The sequence below is a fragment of the Chrysochloris asiatica genome, unplaced genomic scaffold, assembly GCF_000296735.1.
Source record: "Chrysochloris asiatica unplaced genomic scaffold, ChrAsi1.0 scaffold00059, whole genome shotgun sequence".
NCBI lineage: Eukaryota > Metazoa > Chordata > Mammalia > Afrosoricida > Chrysochloridae > Chrysochloris > Chrysochloris asiatica.
In genome coordinates this window covers 5,760,301-5,768,822 of record NW_006408577.1, presented here as the reverse complement: position 1 = coordinate 5,768,822, position 8,522 = coordinate 5,760,301, and the positions used below count along the sequence as shown (strand labels likewise).

General features: G+C 40.7%; 2 pseudogenes; one reads left to right on the top strand and one right to left on the bottom strand.

The window, feature by feature from the left end:
• Positions 1–4,188: 4,188 nt before the first annotated feature.
• Positions 4,189–5,589, bottom strand: LOC102821286 (annotated as a pseudogene).
• Positions 5,590–5,592: 3 nt separating this feature from the next.
• LOC102820903 lies at positions 5,593–6,458 on the top strand (annotated as a pseudogene).
• Positions 6,459–8,522: the final 2,064 nt, after the last annotated feature.

The following is an 8,522-nucleotide window of genomic DNA, read 5'->3' as shown; positions in this document are numbered from 1 at the left end:
AAAAAAAAAAAGAAAAAAGAAAAAGCACTCGACTGTGAACCATAAGTTGGGTGGGTGAAGTCCACCAGCTACTCCAAATGAGAAAAACGAGACTTTCTTCTCTTGCAAAGATTTATATCCTTGGAAACTCTATATACACTCTGAGTTGGAACCATCTCAAAGGCACTGAACAACTGGTGATGTTATTCAGATTCTCAGCCATTCCAATCACCTAATAAACATGCGATGTTAGACAATGACTAAGGCAGATCTTGGAAGGATTGATGCATTTGAATTGTGGTGTTGGAGAAGAATATTGACAAAGTATCACATACTGCCAAAAGGAAAAAACAAATCTGATTTGATTTTATAGAAATACTGTCAGAATGCTCCTTAGAAACCAGGACTGCAAGACTTCGACTCTCATACTTCAGACACATTTTCAGAAGGGGCCAGTCCCTGAAGAAGGCCATCATTTTATAAAGTAGAGGGTTTGATAAAAAGAAGAAGACCCCCAACAAGATGGATTGACACAGTGTCAGCAGCAATGGGCTCAAACGTAACTTAATAGGAAGGATGTCACAGGACTGGGCAGTGAGTGTTTCCTTCTGTTACCCAGAGTCGCTATGGGTCAGTACCGACTCAACAGCACCTAACAACAAGAGCACAGCATGACCAATAGCCAAGAAAAATCCCTGAGAAGTGCAAAGAGTAAAAGACAATGAAGGTAAATATTGTTACATATGCAAATTGAAAATAATAGAAATAACAAACAATATCTACAAGTAGACAGGTAGACATACAAGCTAAACAAATGTGGGAAGGTAAATGGGAGTACATTCACAAGAGTATATATGCATTTTTGGCAGAAGATATTTCTAACCATATATTTGTGTGCATAGAATAACATACAAGGATGGTGTAGAACATACAGAGGGCAATATTCTAAAAATTTCTTAGCTATAATCATTTTTTTTTTTAATATCAGATTTACTGGTCTAATAGAGGCTAATGGAAACCCCCTGCCAATACTTTAACCCTTAGATACTATTCAAGCCTAGATTAATCCACCCCCACAGAACAACTTTCGGAACCGACTCGACGGCACTTCACAACAAAAACAAATAGAACAACTTTCAGTCAAATAAGTCTATAAGGTGAATAATAACACGAGGAAAGAACGCACTCCTCAGCAGAATCAACCATATGAAACCAAAAGGGGCAGCAGTTGCCCAAAAAGCAAAGCTGAGAAGTCAGAAAGTGGTAGAAAGAGGAATGAAGAGAAACAGGGAACCCACAGAGCAACAGGGAAGAGTGCTTCACACTGAGGTGATTTTATCCAATGTCATGATATAAAATATGTATCAATTGATAAATATAAAACTAATATGCTCTATAAACTTCCACCTAAGCTATAATTATATTTTAAAAATAGTAGTAGTAAGATCAGTATGATTACAGAAATCTCTGAGATCTTAATAATTGATTGAAAATACCAACAAAAAGAAATCACCATCATCTCCTGAAGAAGAAGATTAAGAAAAGGTCCCAAAAGGCAGAATTCAAATATGGCTGTGTATTCCAGAAACTAGCAACAAGAAGGAATGTCTTAGAATATGGGTTAAAATGTCTCTTACTTTGGGGCTAGTCAGGTAACTTTAAACGAGTTTGGTTTGTTATGGAGAAATATGTGCATGCATTAAATTTTGAGTGGAAGATTCAAAGGTGGAATTCACAACTCAACTAAAAGAGACAATAGGCCCAACATTTCCCAAACTCTGATTTTTACAGAAAACCTTCCCATTGATTTTTAATTTATAAAACGTTATACAAACTCAATGCACTATATCTGGGGAAGGAAATCTTGGAAGCCTTCTACCCAGTTCGCAAAATTCAGGTTCCTAGAGTGTCAATTAGGACCTAATGAAAGCTTTACACACACACAAAAAAAAAATTAATAGAAATTTTAATTACTAGCTTATATTCTAATTCATTTGAATCTCAAAAGAGTCCTCACTAAAAACATACCTGCCATTCATGGTTTTGGTCAAAGGCAGCTGTTTTTTGGATCTTGGTTCTTGGAAGCTATGGGTCTGTCATTTTTTTCCTTCCCACCCACAGTGGTATGGCACTGTAGGACAAGCGCTTGACTGCTAACCACAAAGTTAGCAGTTTAAATCCACTAGCCACTCCTTGGAAACTCTATGCAGGACCATTATGAATCATAACTGACTCAATGGCACTGAACAACAATAGCAACCGAGAAATTTGTCCATTATGCTGACTCTGAGCCATGTGAAAATGCACAGTTTAAATAAAGATATTGTCACAGGAACTTTCTCTTTTTTTTTTATTAAATTAGTTGAATATTACAACCATTTCTTCTGTGAAACATAATTTTTAGACTATAACTACAGTGCCCAGCAGTGTCATTCTAGGGATATAAACTATTGAATGCTTTTCCGTTTTGAAATATCTTCACTGTAATAATTTTTCTTTATATTTCCTGCAAAGTCATCTGAAATGCGTTCTCCAGGATGGTTAAATCATCCACAGTATAGCTAATACTTGGTCATGTGATTCATGTGGTTTTAGACTGCTTCAGTAACAAATCATCTAAAGTGCTGAGAACCGGTGAATGTTACATGGAAGTTCAATGTGGGAATTCTGGCTGCTGCTTTGATTACTTGGGTCTTTGATTAATTGCTCAGATAAGTAGATACATATGCAATTACTTTAAGCCAAGGCAATAGGAAAAAAATATTTTCTACTATCTGATTAGGAACAAAGTGTTATGCTCTCAGAGACCCACTGTTACTCACAGCCAAGACTTCCATTTCAGAAGCATTTTTTTTTTTTCTTTAAGAAATAAAAACGTTACTGGTGAAGAGGAATGAGGTATTAAATGTAAATTTTACAAAAATGAGGAACTAATGAAAGTTTTAAAGGCATTCTAAACCAATGCTGAAATGATTAACTTGTACTCTAATATCTTTATAGCAAAATGGAAATATTATGGACTTTGGAATAATCAGAGTGGGTCTTTGAGGTTTCGAAATAGCTTTATCCAAAGAACTTGGTCTTTGTCCTTGATTCCTGAAAGATAACTTCTAAATTCTTGGAATCTACTATTTTCATGAGACAATTCTCTTGAGGGAGCATGGACCAGGCCAGAAGACTCATCAGGTAATATCAACACTACCTCAGAAGTAGAAGCTGACTTTCTATCAGTCATGCCTATGTAATGAGATTCCAGTAAAGTCTCTGGACACAGCAGGTCCATGAACTTCCTCATTAGTAAAAGATAACAGTGCACATGGAAGGGTAGCATGTCCTTTGGGTCATGAAAGTTATACAATGACAACTGTCCCATACCTTGCCCTATGCTTCTTCATTTGATTGATTTTTTTATAATAGACTGTAGTCATAAGTATAGTACTTGTCTGAGTTCTGTGAGTCATTCTGAGGAATGATCAAATCTGTGTAAGATAAGAACTGAAGTGATGTGGAGATTCCTGTATTTGCAACTGTCCTATTGAAGACAGAGGAAAACCCCTGAATTTTGTAGCCAGCATTCTTAAGCTTGCAATTAGTGTCTACAATCTGGGGCAGCCTTGGCAGTCTAGAGGAGGCTTCCTCCCACCTGTGAGATTTAATCTAGTTCTGGTGGTTAGGGTCACAAGAAGTGTGGCATACGTAGTTGGTGTCAGAACAGAATGGAATAGAGCTGAATCAACATTAATATTCAATAGTATGGATTGATACCCAACTCAAGCTAAATCTGTCCCATAGCTCAATTTCCTCATCTGTAAAATTTGGTAAGAATACCTACTTCATAATATTCTTATAATGATTAAATGAGATAAAGTACAATGTCTACTTAAAGACATTTATGTTCTTGTTTATATATTTACCAAGTACTTTCCTATATGCAATAAATTTTCCAGGAAATGGGATCCTCCTCAGTTTAAAAAAAAACACAAATGTTAATAAAGTTTCTAAATTTAATAAAAAGTTCATCATGTAATTGCTACCTGATTTACATGCTTAATAACTGGTGTATTATAAACACTCATCACTCAAGGTATGACACACCATCTCATGAAAAAGAGCAAGGAATGGCAGGAAACAATAAGGAGAAGCTTTATTTTATTATTTTTATTTTATTTATTTTTGATTTTGCAACACTTTTAATACACAAAGCAAAGGTCACAATCTGGCTGGAGGTGGGGGGACGGCCTTCAATCCACATACAGAGTTCAGGTACAGATATGGCCCAATTGGGAAACAAGGATGTTGTTCTCTTGGCAGCCATGGGAGTGAGGCCTCCATTTCATCGCTTCTGTGCAGGTAGGTGCCCGACTGTTCCATGGCCTGGTGTGCCTGCAGCCTGTCACTGCCTTATCGATCTTGGCACAGAGGGACTTGGGAGACTCCAGCATGAGCAACAGCTCTGAGTTGTCAATCTCAAGCAGCATGCCTGTGATCTTGGTAGACAGGTGAGGTTGGACGCGGTTAATAAGGGTGTAGAGCCACTCACCAATCATCTGATTTTGCTCATGGGGCAAGGCTGCAGCCAGCATGGATGTGGTCAGAGACTCCTGTCTGTGCACAGGGGGCTCCAGGACCTGGTGAGCTCTGTGTGCCGCCGCTAAGGAATATGTTTATGACAAGAAGGGCCTGCCTGACATACAGCCTTCTGTCCTGCTAGGTCCTGCAATCTGGGTACCAATGTTGGCCATTCTTTGGGTGTGAGACACCGGGTGTGGCACATGGGTGGAGGCCTACCTGATAGTGCTGAGGTGAACCAGAGGGCGCCAAGGCATGCCTGATGGCTGAACCATTGAGGCTGTTGGAGGGTAAGCAGAAGACGGTCTAGGTTGTTGGGTTGTCCACCTGGGAGCAAACCGGAAGGGTGGCCATGGCACCACAGCCATAGAATGTAGCTGGGGATGGAGGCTTTGCACTGGCAATCACTCCTTAGGGTGAGAGCTCTTTCCTCAGTTTCTCGTCATTGATGGAGTCATCCAAGTTCTTCACATACTGGTTCATGCCCTGTTAGCCGTTCAGCTGGTCCTGCTTCATCTGGTCAAATCTGCGCTTCAGTTCATTGTGCCACTCCACCTGCTTATAGGCACGGCCAACATACAGCACTCACCCATTCCCCTCTTTCCCATTCATGTCTATCACAGCCTTCTGGGCTATCTTGTGTTTCTCAGCGTTAACAAAGTCAAAGCCCCAGGAGTGGCCACCATCATCCCTCATCACCTTCACACTCAGCATCTTCCCAAACTGAGAGAAGAGGTCTTGCAGGCTTTGCTCATCCACGTTCCCTTGAAGGTTCTCTACATAGACATTGGTGAACTCCATGGCCCAAGTCCTCTGCTCCACCTCCTGCTCTCATCCAGACTTGAAGTGACCAATGAAGACTTTGTGGTCATTTGGCAGCATCCTGTTCATGGTGCTGATGGCCTTGTTCGCAGCCTCATGGGTCTCAAAATGTACAAACCTGCAGCTCTGGAAGCCACATGTCACACATCACCTTGCAAAAAAGTTTCCAAAGGTGGAGATGGTATCATATAAGGTCTTGTTGTCAGTAGAATCCTCTAGGCTGGAGTAGCACAGACCGGATCCTGGATAACATTATCTTACTTGCTGCCTGCGATTGTCCACATCAATCATCAGCCATTCCTAGAGAGAGATGATGGGCCTATTTGCCTGGTGCTGGTGCCAATTCAGAAAGTGGCCCGACAGGTGCAGCAAGTAGCTGCCGAATACTGTAGAGCATGCCTTTTGAAGTCTACCTGCATCTATGGAGGTGCTCCCAAGGGACCCTAAATGCGTGATTTGGAGAGAGGTGTGGAAACTATGTTGCAACACCTGGGAGGCTGATTGACTTTTTAGAGTGTGGGAAAACCAATGTGAGAAGAACAACCTACCTTGTCCCTGACGAAGCAGATAGAATGCTTGATATGGGCTTTGAACCCCAAATCAGAAAGATTGTGGATCAGATAAGACCTGATAGGTAAACCTTAACGTGGAGTGCTACTTGGCCAAAAGAAGTAAGACAACTTACAGGAGACTTCCTGAAAGATTACATTCATATTAACATTGGTGCGCTGGAACTGAGTGTAAACCACAACATTCTTCAGACTGTGGATGTGTGCCATGTATGGAGAAGGATGAAAAACAAATTCGTCTAATGGAAGAGATCATGGGTGAGAAGGAGAATAAAACCATCGTTTTTGTTGAAACCAAAAGAAAGTGTGATGAGCTTATCAGAAAAATGAAGAAAGATGGGTGGCCTGCATGGGTATCCATGGTGACAAGGGTCAACAGGAACAAAACTGGGTTCTAAATGAACTCAAACATGGAAAAGTTCTTAGATTCTGAATTTTACAGATGTGGCTTCCAGAGGGCTAGATGTGGAAGATGTGAAATTTGTCATCAATTATGACTACCCTAGTGCCATGGGCTAATGCATCAGATTGCAAAGTCATTTGAACTGCAAGGTTGGTGGTTCCAGCTCACCAGCTGCTCCTTGGAAACCCTACACAGGATCGGTATGGGTTGGAATCATCGGCACTTAACAACAACAACTTGTTGTAGCTAGTTGGAGCACTGATTAGGGCAGCTAGAATGTTGCACAGGCTGAGCCGAAGGACATAGCTAAACACAAGGAAAGACCTTGCAAGTTCCCTGTCCGTGAGGCAGCCCTGCAAGTTCCTCAGGGGCAGGGCTTTACTTTGAAGCAGCCTGAGTTTCTGGACCCACAGCTGTTCAGTTGCAATCCTTTGATTAAACTACCTCTGAGTCAGGGACCTTCAGCTCAGCTGCTCCCAATAATAGATACCCTGCTCAGGGAGGAAGGTCTAAATGACAAGAATGTCATTTGTTTCTGGTGTGTTCTTTTGACGATAAGAAAGTTACTTTACCTCAAGGGGAAAAATTGGGATTGAGAGGGTAGTTACAAAACTATACAAACTGAAATTTGTATTGGAACATAGTCAAATATAGAGGCAGGCAGTTAAGGAAACTACTGCTTGTTTATGCCAGAGGTCACATGGCTTCTCAATCCATCTCTGTGATAATGTGCTATGTTAAAATATCCCTGAACTGAATTACAAGGTCACCAGTTGCTCTCTGGCAACCCTATACAGGATCACTATGGGTCAGAACCAACTCAATGGCACTTAACAACAAAAAGCCCTACTGTGAAGTTCCACTCTGAATCTTTTTTTCATCTCAGTCTCCATTTCTAATTGATAGGCTCACCAATGTTTTCTAATGCAAAATACTAGGTGAGAATATAAGTTTCATATCATGAAAATTTATTACCCAGACTTACTGACCTTGGGTCAGGGTAACTCACTCTTAGTCAATTTTCTAAAAGTGTTATGGGGCTGTAAGGGGTTCACTACTCATCTGTCAGTTTGTTGTACTGTGCTGGCTTATGAGTTGCTGTGATTCTGAAAGCTATGCCACCAGTATTTTAAATACCAGCAGAGTCACCCATGGTGGACAGGTTTCAGATGAGCTTCCAGACTAAGACAGAGTAGGAAGAAGTGACGAACTACTTCTGAATATTTCATCACTGAAAACATTATTAATAGCAGAGAAACACTGTCAGATATAGTGCCAAAAAATGAGCCCTCAGGTTGGAAAGCACTCAAAATGCAACTAGGGAAGAGCAGCATCCTGAAAGTAGAGTTGACCGTGATGACATGAATGCAGTTAAGCCTGTGGGAGTAAAGCCCTCAGGACATTCATTTTCTAATGGGGCAAAACTCAAAATGAAGAGAAACAGTTGTAGACATTCATTAATAATCAGAACATTGAATGTGTGAAGTTTGAATCATTGTCAAAATGAAACAGAACACATAAACATTGGTATCTTAGACATTAGTGAGCTCAAATGGACTGATACTGGCCATTTTGAATCAGACAACCACATGGTTTACTATGCCAGGAATGACAAATTCAAGAGGAATGGTGTTGCATTCATTGTCAAAAAGAACATATCCAGATCAGTCATGAGGTACAATGGGGTCTATGATAGGATAATAGCCATGTGACCAGACTTAAAACCAAACAACCACCATTTGTCTGTCAGTTTGTCGTACTGTGGTGGCTTGTGGGTTGCTGTGATTCTGAAAGCTCTGCCCCCAGTTTTTTAAATACCAGCAGGGTCACCCATCGTGGCCAGGTTTCACATGAGCTTCCAGACAAAGACAGACTAGGAAAAAAGAGTGACGAACTACTTCCAAATATTTAGTCACTGAAAACATTATGAATAGCAGAGAAACACTGTCAGATAGAGTGCCAGAAAACAAGCCCCTCAGGTTGGAAGACACTCAAAATGCAGCTAGGAAGAGCTGCCTCTTCAAAGTAGAGTTGACCGTGATGGCATGAATGGAGTAAAGCCCGTGGAAGTAAATCCTGCGGTACCTTCATTTGCTGATGGGGCACAACTGAAAATGAAGAGAAACAGCTGTAAACATCCACTAAAAATCAGAACATGGAATGTATGAAGCATGAATCTG